Source organism: Camelina sativa, chromosome 2 (assembly GCF_030686135.1).
Source record: "Camelina sativa cultivar CO46 ecotype springtype chromosome 2, ASM3068613v1".
NCBI classification, from domain to species: Eukaryota; Viridiplantae; Streptophyta; class Magnoliopsida; order Brassicales; family Brassicaceae; genus Camelina; species Camelina sativa.
Window position 1 is genome coordinate 3,933,449 of NC_141881.1, and position 18,358 is coordinate 3,951,806.

The 18,358-nt window shown below is 42.4% G+C and overlaps 1 pseudogene across 1 annotated transcript; it reads right to left on the minus strand.

Annotated features, from left to right (window-relative positions):
- Positions 1-6,330: 6,330 nt before the first annotated feature.
- Positions 6,331-12,457, minus strand: LOC147948231 (disease resistance protein RPS6-like; annotated as a pseudogene). Its single transcript, XR_015566270.1, has 6 exons — positions 12,217-12,457; positions 9,239-9,503; positions 8,266-8,309; positions 8,134-8,194; positions 7,600-8,031; positions 6,331-7,510 (listed from the first exon to the last, which is right to left on the minus strand). The product of XR_015566270.1 is annotated as a disease resistance protein RPS6-like (transcript).
- Positions 12,458-18,358: the final 5,901 nt, after the last annotated feature.

Sequence of the window (18,358 nt, forward strand, 5' to 3'; positions counted from 1 at the left end):
AACAAGTTCAATGGCTCCTTCTTTAACCAAATCCCTTAGAAAATGATAACGAACCTTGATATGTTTGGATCTCCCGTGTAAAACAGCATTCTTATACAGCTTGATAGTAGAAGTATTGTCACACAACAACACCATTTCTCCTCTTTGATCGTATCCAATTTCCTTTAGAACTCTTCCCATCCAAACAGCTTGACAAGCACAGGTTGCCGCTGCAACGTACTCTGCCTCAGTGGTTGACAACGTCACAATGGGTTGCTTTCGTGATGACCATGCAATGGCTCCTCCACCCAACAAAAACACATAACATGAAGTACTCTTGCTATCATCAATGTCTCCCGCATAATCACTATCCGTGTAACCGATGAGCCCTGTTCTTCCTCCTTTCTTGTACCAAATCCCATACTCTAAAGTACCTTTCAAATATCGCATGACCCTTTTCACAACACCAAAGTGCAGCTGTGTTGGACTGGCCATGAAGCGACTGATGAGGCTCACCACAAACATCAGATCAGGACGTGTTGCTGTTAAATACATTAAGCTTCCCACCATCTGCTTGTACAGAGTTGCATCGACCTTCACACCTGGCTCGTCTCGACCAATTTTCTGACCAGGAACTATTGGACTGCAGACAGAATTAAAATTCTGCATTCCAAACCTCTCAATGACATCTGCTGCATATTTTCTTTGACAGATAAAAATGCCATCGTCCCTTTGCACAACTTCTATGCCAAGAAAATATCTCATTCTGCCTAAATCAGTCATATCGAACTCCCTTTTCATAGACTGCTTGAACTCAGCTAACAACTCATCATCATCACCAGTAAAAAGCAAGTCATCAACGTAGATGCTAACGATGAGTATTTTACCTCTTCTGCGTTTGATGAACAAGGTTTGTTCACTGATGCTGCTCTCGAAACCTTCTCTGATAAAGTAAGCTTCAATGCGACTGAACCAGGCTCTTGGTGCCTGTTTTAGTCCATACAGGGCTTTGTGCAATTTGTAAACCATATGCTCCTTCCCGTTTGCCTCATAACCTTGAGGCTGTTCCACAAAAACATCCTAAGATGCTTACAAGTTGATGTTGCGAACAAAGAAGAACTATGGCATCATCGATATGGTCATCTCAGCCAGAAAGGTCTTCTCATCCTGCGTAACAAGGAGATGGTCACCGGATTACCAGACATTGGCCAAATGAAGATTACATGTAAACCATATGCTCCTTCCCGTTTGCCTCATAACCTTGAGGCTGTTCCACAAAAACATCCTCCTCTAACTCGCCATGTAAGAATGCCGATTTCACATCCAGTTGATGAATACCCCAACCTCGTTGAGCTGCCATTGCGATAATCATTCTTACAGTATCCATTCGAGCCACAGGTGCAAAGACTTTTGTGTAGTCGATTCCATACTCTTGAGCATAGCCTTTCACGACAAGTCTGGCTTTGAATTTGTCTACTTCTCCCTGGTCGTTGAATTTGGTTTTGTAGATCCATTTCACTCCGATTGCCTTTGCTCCATCTGGAAGCGTCACCAATGACTAGGTGTGATTCTTTTCAATTGAACTTATCTCAGCATCCATCGCCTCTTTCCACCTCAAGTGCTTTGCAGCTTCCATGAAAGTTGTTGGATCTGAGATGACCATGAAAGCCATTATTTCAGGTCCAATTCTCGCCATGTTTGCCTCATCTTCAGCATCAGATAATTCTTCTCCAGAGGTGTAATCATCGTGCCAAGCAGGTGGCCTTCTTGGTCTACCAACAGTTGAGGTTGTAGCTTCAGTGTTGACTTGAATGGGCGAGGGAGAGTCCTCACTTTGATCTCCTGCTTCTTCGTCTTCATTTTCAACACAGTCGTACTCATCTTCCCACTCAAGCTCCATGCTTTGTTCACTTGAATAACTATCGTCCCACTTCCATTTCTTTTCCTCTTCAAAGATCACGTCTCTGCTAACATGAACCTTCTTCTCTATGGGATCAAACATTTTAAAAGCTTTTGATTCGCTACTGTAGCCAATCATGACACACTTCAGGCTCTTGTCGTCAAGTTTGGTTTGTTTGACATCGGGAACATGGACGTATCCGATGCTACCAAAGACTCTGAAGTACTCAACCGATGGCTTGCAACCACTCCATGCTTCCTCCGGTGTCATATCTTTCATGATCGCTGTAGGAGATCGATTAAGAACATGATTTGCCCACTGTACTGCATCTGGCCAAAAAATCTTTGGCACTTCCTTCTCTGATAACAACGCCCTCACCATGTTCATAATTGTTCTGTTCTTGCGCTCAGCGACTCCGTTTTGCTGTGGAGTGTATGCATTGGTGAGTTGTCGCTTGATCCCGTGTTCTTTGCAAAACTCCTTGAACTCGGTAGAGTTGTACTCTCCTCCTCTGTCAGTTCGCAGACACTTAATGAAACTCCCTGATTGCTTTTTAACAAACGCCTTGAACTCTTTGAGAATGTGGAACGCCTCTGATTTCTCTACTACAAAGTATATCCACGTTTTCCTTGAGAAATCATCAATGAAGCTAATTAAGTACCTCTTTTGGCTATTTGATGGTGGATTAATTGGACCGCACAGATCAGAGTGGATGAGTTCCAGCTTTTCGGTTGATCTCCATTTGCTCTGTTTTGGGAAAGATACTCGGTGATGTTTCCCTTTGATACATGCTTCACATGTAATCTTCATTTGACCAATGTCTGGTAATCCGGTGACCATCTCCTTGTTATGCAGGATGAGAAGACCTTTGTGGCTGAGATGAACATATCGATGATGCCATAGTTCTTCTTTGTTCGCAACATCAACTTGTAAGCATCTTTCCTCCATCGCCTTATCGCATGTCTCACCTACCAGAACGAACATCCGATTTGCAGTCATAACGGACTCTGCTATCTTTCCTTTTGAGGGATGATAGATGCTGCAAGTTCTTCGTTCTCCTCCTTTGAACAAGACGTCCAGCTCCTTCTCTTGGAGTTGCCCAACACTTAGCAGATTGTTCTTCAATTCAGGGACGTAATAAACGTCATTAACCACATAGCTTACTCCATTGAGTGTTATCTTCACCACTCCTTTTCCACCGACCATCAACTTGTGGTTATTCCCGAGTTTGACATTGTGAGTGAATGTAGTGTCCAAACTCGAGAACATGTTTCTCTCACCACACATGTGGTTTGAGCATCCAGAATCTACGAACCAGACATCTCCTCTTCTGGTCCCTTGAAGTTCAACATGAGCCATAAGAAGAACTTCTTCCTTTTCATCAATCTCTGCAAAATGTACACCATTGTTCCCGCTTGGACATTCATAGGCAAAGTGTCCGAGTTAGGTTTGTAAGACTGCAGAGAAGTTACCAGATCCTGGAAGCTTTGTACTTGATTGCTCTATCTCAGCAGGAAGGTTTTCACACTCACTTTGTGACCTTGGCTCTAGCATCAACTTGATGCCACATTCTGTTGCTGTGAGACTTGGGATGACAGAATTCAAGCCAACTCAGATTTCTCTAATCCTAGCTGATAGATCCAGAAGAACTCCTGAAGGTATTTTAGAGGATATTCCAGTTAAGGTTGGCAACTTCATGATTCCCACTGACTTTGTGGTGCTGAAGTATGATCAAGAGCCTAAAGATCCTCTCATCTTAGGAAGATCTTTCTTGGCTACAGCTGGTGCCATCATTGATGTGAAGAAGGGACACATAGCACTAAATGTGGATGGTTTGAGTTTGAATTTCGAGATGGATAAGCTGAGGAGGGCTTCTACTATTGATGGACAGACTTTTTCTGTTGAAAAAGTTTCTGCAACACGAGCATCAGGCTCAGTGTCGATCGATGCCACCAAGACGGTATCGATCGACACCCCTCCACGACCGAGACAGAACAGCTCCAAAACTGATGTTCCAAGTCAGAATCCTGTTCCCCAACAGAAAGTCTCTCAATCCACACTCCAAAGCCCTCAGGTAAGGCAAAGGTACACCTCTCCTTCTCCTAAACCTCTTCAAATCACCAATAAGAATTTCAAAGAGATAAAAACTGTTTTGCAGTTAACCAAGCCACGAGATTATCGTAGAGCGCTTGTTTCTTCTGTTGATGATTTTGCAGGAAAGAAAAGATACCCTCCCATACCTAAATCCCGCCCTGGTCCTGTTCCTAACATCCTTGGCAGACCTCATGCACCTAAAGCTTATACACCACCTTGGATGAAGAGGACTTCACAGCCACGTTCTGATCCTCCGGATGCCTGAGCTCCAACACAGTCAAGCTAATGACTGAAAACAAGCGCTTAGTGGGAGGCAACCCACTGGTAAGTTTTTCTTTTTCTTTTGATTTTGATTTCTATTTATTTTATTTTTATTTTTGCTTTCCTCTTACTTGATAACACTGGGGACAGTGTTGTTTAAGTCTGGGGGAGGTTAGTTACTAACTATGTTTTCTGTTTTTGAGTTTCAGTTGTGTCAGTCAAAACCATAAAGTTTGAGTCAAATTTTTAAAATTTTTTCTTTTTGTCTTTGGGAATTATGATCTTGACTAATAATTTCTCTTATTTGGCTAACACTCTAATGATTATTTGTTTATGCTTGATCTCAAAACTGAATCTTAGAAAGACTATGAGCCTTATCAACAATCCTGAAAGCCCTTATTCAATGGATATCTGATTGATCTAACGTTGTCTCAACTTTTATCAGGATTTTAACCGGACTTAATCTCTTACTTTGGGGTTGGAAATCAGTGGACTAGACTTCTTCTTCAGGCCATACAAGACAGTGCAATTTTTCAAAGTATGTCTCCCCTCTCTCTTCCCTTCAGTGCTTAAAAAAAATCAGAAAAAGAGAATAAAAGATGAGATGATTTTGATCAGTTTAGAGAGGTAGGTAAATTACCAGTGACCTCATTATTCTACTCTTGAGTCAAATGATCACACAAAGCTTGGAAGTGAGGGGTAGGTAAATTACCAATGACCCCGGTATTCGCTTACACCTTTGATTAAGAAAAAAAATAGAAAGAAGAAAAAAATAATGGAAGTGAGAAAAGGGAGAGGAAAGGAGATGTAAGAAGAATGTCTTGGCCTGAAAAGAGTCCATATGCCACTGTTCAATACACCCAAGGTAAGAACTCACCTGTACTTGCTTTAATATTGACTAATGAGATGACAATGGAGATTACAGAGATTCCAAAGGATTGTGGGATTTGAGTAAGGAATGTTGATGCTAATCATGGTTGAGTATAAGAAGTAAGTTCTTGAGTCAGGTAAATGAAGAGTGTGAATAAGAATAATCTGCAATTGAGTGAGTTCCCTGTTTTCAAACCTCTTTCACAGGTCTAAGCTTATGTTTTGCTTGAGGGCAAGCAAAGGCTAAGTCTGGGGGAGTTGATATATCATGGTTTTTATGGTTTTTAACCATGATATAAGGAGTCTTTTAGAGTCTTTTGATTTGTTTTCTAGGATGTTTTTGAGTCTTTACAGGTTTTTAGCATGAAAGGAGCGAAATGGAGCAATTTGGATCGTTTTGGAGCAGAAATCTCGGATCAAGACAAGAGTGTCGATCGACACCACTTAAGAGCATCGGTCGACACCCCTTTCTGCCGACTCAAGACCCAAAAATTGGAAGTTTTACAAAAGTTGCCCCAAAGTTTTCCATATTTGCAACATAAGTCCCTGACGTGTTTTAGGACATATAAATAGTGTTTTTAGATTTTCCAAACCCTTAAGTTATTTTCTAGCAGTTTTTGAGAGAGAGATATTGAGAGCTTTTTGGGAGAGATCTGATCTGCTTTGTAGAGAAGAATTTCTAAACTCTTTCTTATACTTTTAATATCTATTCATGTTATTCAGAATTATGATTTGTTCTTCTTTGATCATGTCTGAGTAATTTGCTTGTTAGGTTTAGGGTTTTTCATAGGGTTTTTATGATTTATTAGATCTGAGATTTTTAGGGTTCTTAATCTTTTATGATCTTCATCTTTGGTTGTTCTTCACAATAGTTCTTGATTGATCACCTAGAATTGTTATCTTAGGGAAATAAATTGATATGAGAATATAATTGTTTTCCTGATTAAACCATTGATGAGCAGAATTGTTTATTACAAAGAGATTTGAATTAATAATTCTGTGAACTTATCTAAACCTGTTTTTAAAGCTGATTTATTACTTAGAATTTTACAAAGAGATTTGGATTTTCTGGTTTTAAATTTAGATATTATTTGCAGTGAGAACTGATTTAATTTACCAAAAGTTTAGAGTTCTAGATCTGATTTTTATTGCTTGAACCTTAATTAATTTATCTGATTTAATATTTCATAATTTCCTGAGAAATTCCCTAGGCTTAGCTCTTTTGATTTTCTGAATTCACAATTCTTTTATTTTAATATTTGCATTGCTTTATTTTAATTCAATTTAACTTGTTTAGCGTAATTTACAAAACTTTACAATCTATTGTGTTTGATCTTGAGTCTCTGTGGATTCGACCCCTAAGTACTGCAATTGATCTCTTGTTTGAGAGAGTAGCTCTAGGGATTAATTTGAGCATATCAATCCCAACAACATCTCCTCTTACATGTATGAGGGATTTATCAACTAGGTTTTTCAGCCCTATTTTAACATCCAAATCACTATCTGCGAGGACCATTTTGATGTAATCAATTTTCGCACCGTTGAAGAGACATGCGATGTGACGAAACAACGCTTTATCTTCTCTGCTATCAAACTCATCATAGCTGACTCTCAAAGTCTTCTCAATTTTTCCATCCAGTCTATTACGAAGCCTAGGCAGCATATCCAGCCAATCCTCTTTGCTCCTGCCTCGGAATAACGAACCAAAAACTTTCAGACCCAAAGGAAGACTACCCGCACGCTTTTGTACTTCAGAAGCAAGTCCCATGAAACCATCAGGTGGATAGTCTTGCCTAAAAGAAGATCGACAAAATATCTGAAGAGCTTGCTTTTCAGATGGGAGGCCAACATTGTAAATAGAATAAATACCATGAGCTCTCAAAAGATGCTTATCTTTAGTAATGGCAATGATTCTGCTCCCAAGCCCAAACCATTGAGTTTGACCAGCCAAGGCATCCAACACAAGATGATCATCCAAATCATCAATAACAATAAGAAGTTTATGGTGCTTTAGCCTCTCTCCCATTACACCAATATGATCCATCTTTATGTCCCTTTTCCCTAATATCTCATACAAGAAATTTCTTTGCAAATGCAACTTCATATTATAGTCATCTGGGTTGGCTTTATGGTAATCCTTCCTACACTTAGATACAAAAGCACTGTCTATGTAGACACTACCTTGGAAATGACGAGAGAGACGACTAAACAAAGCTCTTGCAATAGTAGTCTTGCCAATTCCCGAAGAACCCCAAATCCCAACCATACTAACGCAACAATGAACTCATCTCTCCTATATGATCTTCAATGCCAACAAAATCCTCAACATCATCCTTTGATGGATTTAAACTAAGTTTAACCAAAACATCATTGGCGAGTTCTTCTATCATTTTTGCTTCACTAACCCTAAAACAACAAGAACCAATTAATCAACAACACACAAAGCAAGCAAGAAACAAACTAAGTATATGAATAATCAAATCAAGAGACCGTACCAGTTTGCAGAGTGATATCCGAGAGTGTTAGCTACATCGATCAAAGCTCTCCTCCATAGATGAATCTCATCCTCTGTTCTGTTCTGACAAGTCTTGTCAAATATTATTCCAAAATCTCCGATCTGTTTCCTAACATGAGAAGGATCCAAACCGTAGAAAACAGGAATCACCACCAATCGATTGCTTTCATCTTTGCATCGAACAATCTCAAGAAGCTCATTTAAACACCAGCTCGAAGAAGCATAGTTTTTGGAGAAGATAACAACCGCGATTCTTGAATCCCTAATGGCTCGTTTAAGCTCGGGATCAAGCGATTGGCTTCTCTCGATCTCGTTATCTTTAAAAGCAATGATCAGTTTCTGATCTAACTCTTTGAGAAAGTGGCTGAGGAATGTTTGACGGACATCTTCACCGCTGAAGTTTACGTACGTACTGGGTCCGGTCAACTAAGAAGTCAAACGAAATGTCTTTTTTTCAAGTTCAACAATTAAAATGTGCCGCTAACTGTGCATGCCCCCAGGCCCCCCCCCCCACTCATCTTCAATCGTATCATTGGCCCTGTCGTTTGTGTCAAACACTTTAATGCTGTCGTTTACTAGCAATATCAAATTTATAAGTATTTAACGTAGAAAAAGTCAAAAAGTATTGATTAATCAAATCAAGTACCAGCTGTCAACGGAGCAACATCAACGCAATTCGGAGAATACCAGCTGTCAACGGAGCAACCCAAAAGGCTTGGATAGTAACACAAAACTTATATACTCGATCCTTCTGTTTCTCAATTAAAAGAAAGTTAGGAAATATGCAGATAAATCAAAAAAGGAAATATAATCAAAAAGGGAATATAACGATTTGTTATTGTGATTTGGAATATATATAAATCAATTTCCAATTAGGGTTTATCATAAACCTAGTCTCATGTTGAGATAAGGTCGTTGTGTCTATTGTATAAATAGCTTCTGTATCTTTCTTTAACGTTTGATACAAAAAAAATAAAACCCTCCTAATACAAAATTAGAACAAAAATCACACAAGAGAGATGAGTCTCTACGCTTAAGACAACAGAAGTAATAGCCTTGGTGGTCAAGCAACACTAAAAAGGAGTCAGCCGAAACAAAAAAGAGAGAGAAAGAGAGAGAGACCTAAACCACCCACATCCACTATGGAACCTGTGTCTGAAGAAGAAATCCGCAATGTGCTGAAGGAGAATAGGGAACTAACTGTGCAGGAACTCGTTATGAGGTTTCAGGAAAGACTTGCAACCAAAGAGCACAAGGATGTCTTTGCCTGCATTCTCAACAAAATCGCAAAGCTACACAAGGACGCAGCTTCTCAAAAATACTTTCTTGTTTTGAGAGATGACGAGAATACTTTGCTTTCTTCACAACTCACTCGTTTATCTATCTCATGATCTCATATTCTCATTTGAATTCGTGTTATTAATAAGAATCTTTTTTTCTCGTTTCTTGATTTCAATACTATTAACAAACTAATGAACAAAATAAAAACTGTATCTATAAAATCTTCACCACTTTGTTCTCCTTCATTATGGTTTTTGGTATCTGAATCTCAACCCGTTGCTGATTTCGGTAAACCATAAGAAAGTGTTTGCCTAATATGAGTTAAAACCCATAAATACATGCCACATAGCATGTCCTTGCGTCTGTCGCAGAACCAACAGATGCTTCCGACAAGAAGAGTAGCAGTATACAACTTCGCGATCCGTTTGGCTGAATTTCCTTTTGTGTGAAGGTAATGCTTGTACATCCGGGGAATGCAGAGAAGGCAAAGGATCATGTAGTGAACCTTGAAACCAATACCAAACCGGAAGAATGCATTGAACGCGGCGAATACCGCACCATATAGGAATATAAAAGTGGGCATAGTACTTTGGTAATGCCAATCTAGTGAGTAAAGAATGTACATGTAGAGAAGTATCTCTCACACCATAGGAGTCTCATCACTCTGTTGTTGCCTGCTTCAAGTACAGAGTCGACGAAGCATCATAATCCTATTAAACTACTATAAAATCCAATTAACTACCGTGACTCGAAAAGACCAATATAATTTAGTAGGCAATTAGTCCAATTTCAACACTTGCAAACAAAACAAACAACTCAGGTTTCTATAAAAGGATATCTAGAAGATATGTAAATCTTCCATATAACCATATGAATGATTTGTAAATATTTTATATAATATCTTACTACCTCTACCCTTTTTACCTTTACAAAATTTCTACCTTCTTTAACCATTAAAAAATAGTTTTTTCTTTCTTTTTCTTACATAGGTTAAACATTTCTTTTTTCGAAAGGGTATGGCAATTTTAAATTTTTGGTTTTTAATTAACAAATTCCCTTTCTAGTTGATTAGTTTGATTATATTAAAAAATATATTTTTTTTACAGTAGAAGAAGTTTAATATATTAAATTTAATGATAAATATGTCAAATTTAGTATACTATATCACATATATTTAATAACTATATATATATATATATATATATATATACATATCTGCTATTTTGGTTAAAAAAAATGAGTGTTCAATTAAAAGTGAATCCGATGATAATTAAGAAAGAAAAACGCATCTTTTTATAGTCTCTTGATTACAATTATTTACATGACACAACTTAAATATTAGTAGTACGATCATGATGCCGAAAGCGTTACTAGGAGCCAACTTATTTCCTTTAATGAATATAAGCTTTCTTGTTGAAATGTTACAAGTTCGCAACAAATCAAAGATGATTTAACTTATTGATATTGATAGTAAAATTACAAAATTTCTTACCATAAAAGAAGAAGGAACCAATTTCAAATTTCATGGGTGAAATAATATTCTGCAACGAAAAAATTAGAGGGTAGGCAATAGAATTGCATTTTGGTGGGATCTCCATCACACTAGGTTTAATTTCAAACGTGTTGTTTAGTTGATGGAGTGGATCTTTACAACTTCATTTGTCGAATAATATGTATACCAGACTTTATCGTGTTTGGTTAGCTGTCGTTTTATCAAAGTTGGTTTAATACTTGTTTCTAAAGTTCATGTTTTTTCTCTATGCCTATATATAAATCTATTTTGGTTTTGTAATATATTATATTTAGTAATTAATTAATAAAAGAGTCGAGAGACAAAATTTCAGCAAATTTTATATTTTGAGATATTCTATATATGTTTCATTTCAAACCATTAGACCCATACTAAAATTTATATTGATTTTCAATTTTGAAAACAATAAGTTAATATTTATATTTTATAAATATAATATTGTAATAGCGAAAGTATTGGACGTTATTACTGTGGGTGATGTGACCCGAAGATACGGTCACGATACGGTCGCGGTACGGACGCGGCTTGAGCTCTCGGTCAACTTTCAATCGGTGAAACTTTCCTCGGCCGAGGTTCTGGGCTTCAAATCTAGGAGAGAATCAAACGAGGGAAACGGAGTTTGAAGGAATTCAAACGAGCCGTTCGGGAGATACGTCGAGAAGCCACAAACGGTTCAATCGGACGGTACGGATGCGGAACGAGCGGATGGACGTCTACGAGGGAAACGATGGTGGAGATGATTTGAGGTGGTTCGTGAGGCACTCGAGAACTGATGAAAGAGGACTCGAGGTTAAGAAGAGGATAGATGGAAGCGAAGTGAGGGGAAATGCGGATGGATCGAGAGACGACACAAGAGGTTTGGCTCTCCTCTTGATACGGTCTCTAACAAGGTCGAATCCGGTTCGAGGCTTGTTCGGGTTTTCTCAAGGTTCAATCCCGGATTGAAGAAAGAGAAGAGTGAGACAAGTTTCAAGAATCTCTCTTGAGGAAAAGTTTTATTTTCATACAAGTCTAAAGAGGAACAAAGCTAAGAGAGAGTTTAAATACATTAGGTCAAGTGAGGACTTAGGGACACGCAGACTCTTAATGGTCCGCACAATCGTCCTTAGACGTGTTTCCCTTGTAAATGGAACACGTCGCCTCTATTGACTTTCAACGCTAAGCTCTCAACGTTCAAAAGCTAAAGGATCAAAGGAGAATATTCTCAAAGTTTCAAATTTAAACCAAAAACTAAGAGAGAAAGAGATAACCGCCTTGGCCTTGCGCGTGAAGAAACTTAGCCTTTAGGCGTTTTGCGTTTAGCTCCATGCCTCGTTAAAACCTTCTCCGATAAACCCATTGGGACAAACCCGGAGTGAGGAAAAAGAGTACACTTCCTTGCTTAACGACTTGACCGTCTTCACTCTTGGGTAAGAGTGAAGACTAAGCGGACTGAGCCTTCGGAGTCTTCGTGGGGTGGCTGGTGTTGGACGTAGGTTCGGACTAATAGGTTGAGCCGCTGTTTGGCTGCCTTTGCTGAGCTCTTGGAACGTGTGGTGGCTCCGGGAAGGATCGTTGGAGCCTTGGCCGCGTCTGAAGAGGTTGCCCTGGTCGCGTCCGATGCGTCTTGGTCAGGCATCTCAGTCGCGTCCGGCGTGTCTTGGTCTTCTTGGCCGAGGTCGCGTCCTGCGATCACATCATTCCCTCCCCCTTGAAAAGGTTTTGTCCCCAAAACATCTTCGTCTTCACCTACATCAAACGGAACGAGGTCAGTGACATTGAATGAGGTGGACGTACCAAACTCACCTGGAAGCTCGAGTCGGTAGGCGTTGTCGTTGATCTTCTCGATGACTCGGAATGGGCCATCTCCTCGCGGGCTAAGCTTATCCTTGCGTTTCTGCTGGAACCTCTCCGGCCTTAAGTGTAACCAGACCCAATCACCTGGCTTGAACAGCATCGGTTTACGTCCTCGGTTGAGAAAGCGTGCATACTGCTCGTTCCTTCGCTCTATGTTGGCTCGGACCTCCTCGTGCAAAGCCTTGACCATTTCTGCTCGTGCGACTCCGTCTTGATTCTCGGCTTCATTAGGTGGTATAGGGAGGAGATCCAGGGGCTGAATGCACCGCTTGATTGTACGCAAACTCGATGATCGGAATGCACTCGAGCCAGGAGCCTTTGTTGCTTGCAATAGCTGTGCGGAGTAAGGCACCTATTGATCTGTTGACGACCTCTGTTTGGCCATCGGTCTGAGGGTGAGCCGCGGTGGAGTAAAGTAGCTTCGTCCCGAGCTTGCGCCAAATAGTTCGCCAGAAGTGGCCAAGAAACTTGGGATCCCGATCGGATATGATGGTGTGCGGAACGCCATGAAGCCTTATGACCTGACTAAAGAAAAAATTCGCCAATTGCACAGCATCATTGTTCTTATTGCATGGAATGAAGTGAGCCATCTTCGAGAACCTATCAACAACCACCATGATACTATCTTTATGCGCCAAGAAGGGTAGGCCGAGGATGAAATCCATGGAGAGATCGATCCATGGTGCGGTGGACACGGGCAAAGGCATGTAGAGGCCATGCGGGTGAGTTGTCGACTTGGAGGTGCGACAAGCAATGCAACGGCCGACGTGCTTCTCCACCATACTTCGCATCTTTGGCCAGTAAAAATGCTCCTTGAGTACGGCCAAGGTCTTGGTGATGCCAAAATGAACCGCTAAACCTCCACTATGGGCTTCACGAACTAGCAAATCCCGGATAGAACCATTTGGTATACACAGCCGTCGACCTCTGAACAGGAAATCCTCATGAATGTAGAACTCGGTGTAGATTCCCTTCCCATGGTTCTGGAAGCAATCTCCAAATTCAGCATCTCCAGCATAAGCATCCTTGATGTTTTCAAAACCCAAAACTCGCACGTCCATTGTGGTGATTAGTGCATGCCGTCTCGATAAGGCGTCGGCGACTACGTTCTCCTTGCCTTTCTTGTACTTAATGACGTATGGGAACGACTCAATGAACTCCAACCATTTCGCATGACGTCTCTTGAGGTTGGTCTGGCAGCGGAGGTGCTTGAGAGTTTCGTGATCAGTGTGAATCACAAACTCTCTCGCCAATAAATAATGTTGCCAAACCTCCATGGCACGAACGAGGGCGTATAACTCCTTGTCATACGTAGGGTAGTTGAGCGTGGCTCCACTAAGCTTCTCACTAAAGTACGCCACCGGTTTGCCTCCTTGAGTCAGGACAGCTCCGACCCCGACTCCCGACGTATCGCACTCAACTTCAAAAGTTTTGTTGAAGTCGGGCAATGTAAGCAAGGGTGCTTGCGTGAGGTATTTCTTGAGCTTGGTGAACGCCTTGTCTTGGTCCTCTCCCCATCGAAACTCGCTATTCTTCTTGATCACGGAGGTGAGAGGCGTGGCGATCGTACTGAAGTCTCGCACAAACCTCCGGTAAAAGCTGGCTAGGCCGTGGAACGACTGGACTTGAGTGATGCTCGTTGGCGTGGGCCACTCCTCTATTGCGCGTATCTTCTCTCCATCGACCTTGAGGCCCTGCGAACTCACAACAAAGCCTAAAAACACCAATTCATTAGCAGCAAACATGCACTTTTTCAAGTTTGCGTAGAGTTGCTCTTCGCGGAGAGTAAACAAGACAGCCTCTAGGTGTTTAACATGATCAGTCAAACTAGAGCTATATACCAATATATCATCAAAATAAACCACTACGAATTTATTGATAAACGATCTCAAAACATGGTTCATAAGACGCATAAAGGTAGAGGGGGCGTTAGAAAGACCGAATGGCATTACCAACCATTCGTACAAACCCTGTTTTGTCTTGAAGGCCGTTTTCCACTCGTCGCACTCCTTCATTCGAACTTGATGGTAGCCGCTCTTCAAATCGATCTTTGAGAAGACACTAGCGCCGCTAAGCTCGTCTAGCATGTCATCGAGGCGTGGAATGGGGTGGCGGTATTTGATGGTGATGTTGTTGACGGCTCGACAGTCAACGCACATCCTCCATGATCCGTCTTTCTTCGGGACTAGGAGCACTGGTACGGGACACGGACTCAAACTCTCTCGGACGTAACCTTGCGCCATGAGCTCTTTGACTTGTCGCTCAAGCTCCTTCGCCTCTTCGGGGTTGACACGGTAGGCTGGCCGGTTGGGAAGCTGCGCTCCTGGGACTAGATCGATCTGATGCTCGATGCCTCTGATCGGTGGTAGGCCTTCGGGGAGTTCTTCGGGGAACACATCAGCAAAACGCTTAAGGACGCCGCGTATGATCTCCGGTAAGGCCTCTAGAGAACCATCAAGACCTGAAAGCAATGCATCTCGAAACAACATCAAAATCACTTGGGCTGAGTCCTTAAGGGACTTTCTAACATCACCATACTGAATCAGGAAATTCTTTTTATCGTTCGAGTCTTTAGACAACTTGTCTTGCATTTCATGCAATTGCGTGGGGCTCAAGGGTTTCAAGCAAATACGTTTGTTGTCATGAACGAAAAAGTATTGGTTAGTATGTCCGCAGTGTGTGGTGCGCTTATCAAACTGCCATGGGCGCCCCAATAAAAGGTGGCTAGCCTGCATAGGCACTACATCACAAAGGACTTGATCCTTATACGGACCGATACTGAATGGGACCGTGACCTGTTCCTTTACTTGGATCACAGTCTTATCATTTAACCATCTCAAGCGATAAGGGCGGGGGTGGTTTGTGGTTTCAAGAGAAAGTTTCTTGACAAGACTGGAACTTGCCACGTTAGTGCAAGAACCTCCATCTATGATCAAGCCACAAACGCGACCACTTACAGTGCATCTCGTGTGGAAAATGTTGTCACGTTGGTTGGCGTCATCCGTGGCTACACCGGCGTTCAGGATGCGGTGTATCATGAGCAGTTCTCCAACCTCGAGTTCCGCAACAGCTTCTTCCAGCTCGGCTTCTCCTCGCACAATCTCTTTGGTGGCCTCATCGTCGGACTCGATCTCGCCAGCCTCGGTCAGTATCTTTGTCCGTGCGTTTGGACAATCACGAGCGTAATGGCCTCTCCCTTGACACTTGAAACATATAATCTCGCGGCTCCGGACGTCGGTGGTGTTGCGTCGCGGATCTTGGCGCTCATTGGTGGCTGGCTCCCTAGGTTTGAATCTCGAGTCCGCGCTGGTCACCTTTGGCTTTTCTGGCAATCGGTTTGATTGCAACGCGTTAGGAGTCCAATTGGTAGCTCCTTGAGTTCGGCCACGAGGCGCAGAGGCGCTCTTCTTCTTGATTTGAGTTTCAATTTGCACCGAGAGATGCAATAACTCCTCAAATGTTTGATAGGGCTGGCGCTCGACCTTGCGTGCAATGCGCTCTTGCAATCCGTCAAAGAACTGAGCCATGAGTGACTCTTCGGAGTCATCGACTTGAAACCGGTTGCACAAGTGTTCAAATTCTTCGTAAAACTCCTCCACGTTCCGTGCACCTTGCGTTAGTCGCCGAAACTTCTTCTGGAGCTCGCGGTGGTAGTATGGAGGCACGTAGCACCTTCGCATCTCTGCTTTCAAGACCTCCCAAACAGTGATAGGTCGGTCGCGGTTGCGTTGCTATTCAGCTTCGAGTCAATCCCACCAGGTAAGGGCGTGATCGGTAAATTGTGCCACCGCATATTGGACCTTTTGCAGCTCCGGATAGGCATGACACGAGTACAAGTGGTCCATGCGACTTTCCCATTCAAGATAGGCCTCGGGGTCTGACTTACCCGCGAACGTTGGTGGAACCATCTTGTGGTTCGGCTCGTAACGTCTCGGGGCTTCGTCGTCTTGATCATCATAGCGGTGTCGTCGTCTAGGCCTCGGTTCAAAGTCCTCATCAGACTGATCACTAGCCGGCTCGCATCGTGGTCGCCTCGCGGGTAACAGATCTGCGAAAGGAGGATTCATAAGTTCAATCCTCGTGAGGCGATCAGCAAGTTGCTCTACGCCGGTTCGTAATGCGGCGAGGGTGACACCAATCTCTGGTGGCGCTGGTGGAACTTCTTCGGCCATCGTACGGACTGGTTGTTGGTGACGTGGTGTGGCTCCGCGGTATAAGTTTGAATTTAAACCTCGCAAAAAGAATACCACACGTGAGTCTCACACGTTTAAGAGGACCACACAAAGATTCGTTTCACCAACAATGATTGAGGACAGCTATGACACATTCAAACCTATGACTAAGACAAATAAAGCAAAAGCAAAAGTAAAAGTGCTACACGACAAGAATTGCTTTATGCCTAAGACTGGAAACACAAAAATAAAAAGTGAAACTAGCTTTATGGATCTAAAGGTGAACTCGCAAGAACACAAAGGAACAGAGATATGAACACAAAAAACAAATACAAATTCTAACAACCTAAGCGAACGAAAGATAATCCTAAGCATGCACCAAATTAAACCAAAAAGAACAAGCGAGTCCTATGGAGCTAAAAGATGCAAACTTTAAACTCAAAGATTGAAACTTTAAAGGAACAGAGAGTTCTGGAAAGAAACAACCTCGTAGGAGCTTTGAAGCTCTGATACCAAGCTGATGTGATCCGAAGACACGGTCACGATACGGTCGCGGTACGGACGCGGCTTGAGCTCTTGGTCAACTTTCAATCGGTGAAACTTTCCTCGGCCGAGGTTCTGGGCTTTGGATCTTGGAGAGAATCAAACGAGGGAAACGGAGTTTGAAGGAATTCAAACGAGCCGTTCGGGAGATACGTCGAGAAGCCACGAACGGTTCTATCAGACGGTACGGATGTGGAACAAGCGGATGGACGTCTATGAGGGAAACGATGGTGGGGATGATTTGAGGTGGTTCGTGAGGCACTCGAGAACTGATGAAAGAGGACTCGAGGTTAAGAAGAGGATAGATGGAAGCAAAGTGAGGGGAAATGCGGATGGATCGAGAGACGACACAAGAGGTTTGGCTCTCCTCTTGATACGGTCTCTAACAAGGTCAAACCCGGTTCGAGGCTTGTTAGGGTTTTCTCAAGGTTCAATCCCGGATTGAAGAAAGAGAAGAGTGAGACAAGTTTCAAGAATCTCTCTTGAGGAAAAGTTTTATTTTCATATAAGTCTAAAGAGGAACAAAGCTAAGAGAGAGTTTAAATACATTAGGTCAAGTGAGGACTTAGGGACACGCGGACTCTTAATGGTCCGCACAATCGTCCTTAGACGTGTTTCCCTTGTAAATGGAACACGTCGCCTCTATTGACTTTCAACGCTAAGCTCTCAACATTCAAAAGCTAAAGGATCAAAGGAGAATATTCTCAAAGTTTCAAATTTAAACCAAAAACTAAGAGGGAAAGAGATAACCGCCTTGGCCTTGCGCGTGAAGCAACTTAGCCTTTAGGCGTTTTGCGTTTAGCTCCATGCCTCGTTAAAACCTTCTCCGGTAAACCCATTGGGACAAACCCGGAGTGAGGAAAAAGAGTACACTTCCTTGCTTAACGACTTGACCGTCTTCACTCTTGGGTAAGAGTGAAGACTAAGCGGACTGAGCCTTCGGAGTCTTCGTGGGGTGGCTGGTTTTGGACGTAGGTTCAGACAAATAGGTTGAGCCGCTATTTGGCCGCCTTTGCTGAGCTCTTGGAACGTGTGGTGGCTCCGGGAATGATCGTGGGAGCCTTGGCCGCGTCTGAAGAGGTTGCCCTGGTCGCGTCCGATGCGTCTTGGTCAGGCATCTCGGTCGCGTCCGGCGTGTCTTGGTGTTCTTGGCCGAGGTCGCGTCCTGCAATCACATTAGTGGGTGTCGAATCTCACACTCGATGATACAAGGGATTGACAACGAGGCATATCTTAACTCTCAAAAACAAATTAGTTAGAAAAAAGTGTGTATTATTAAGTTTTAACCTTGAAAGGAGCCAAGGGCTTGAGGCAAGTGTGAATGGTGAGAGCTGTGGGTACTTCAAAGGAGCCAAGGGCTTGAGGCAAGGAGACTC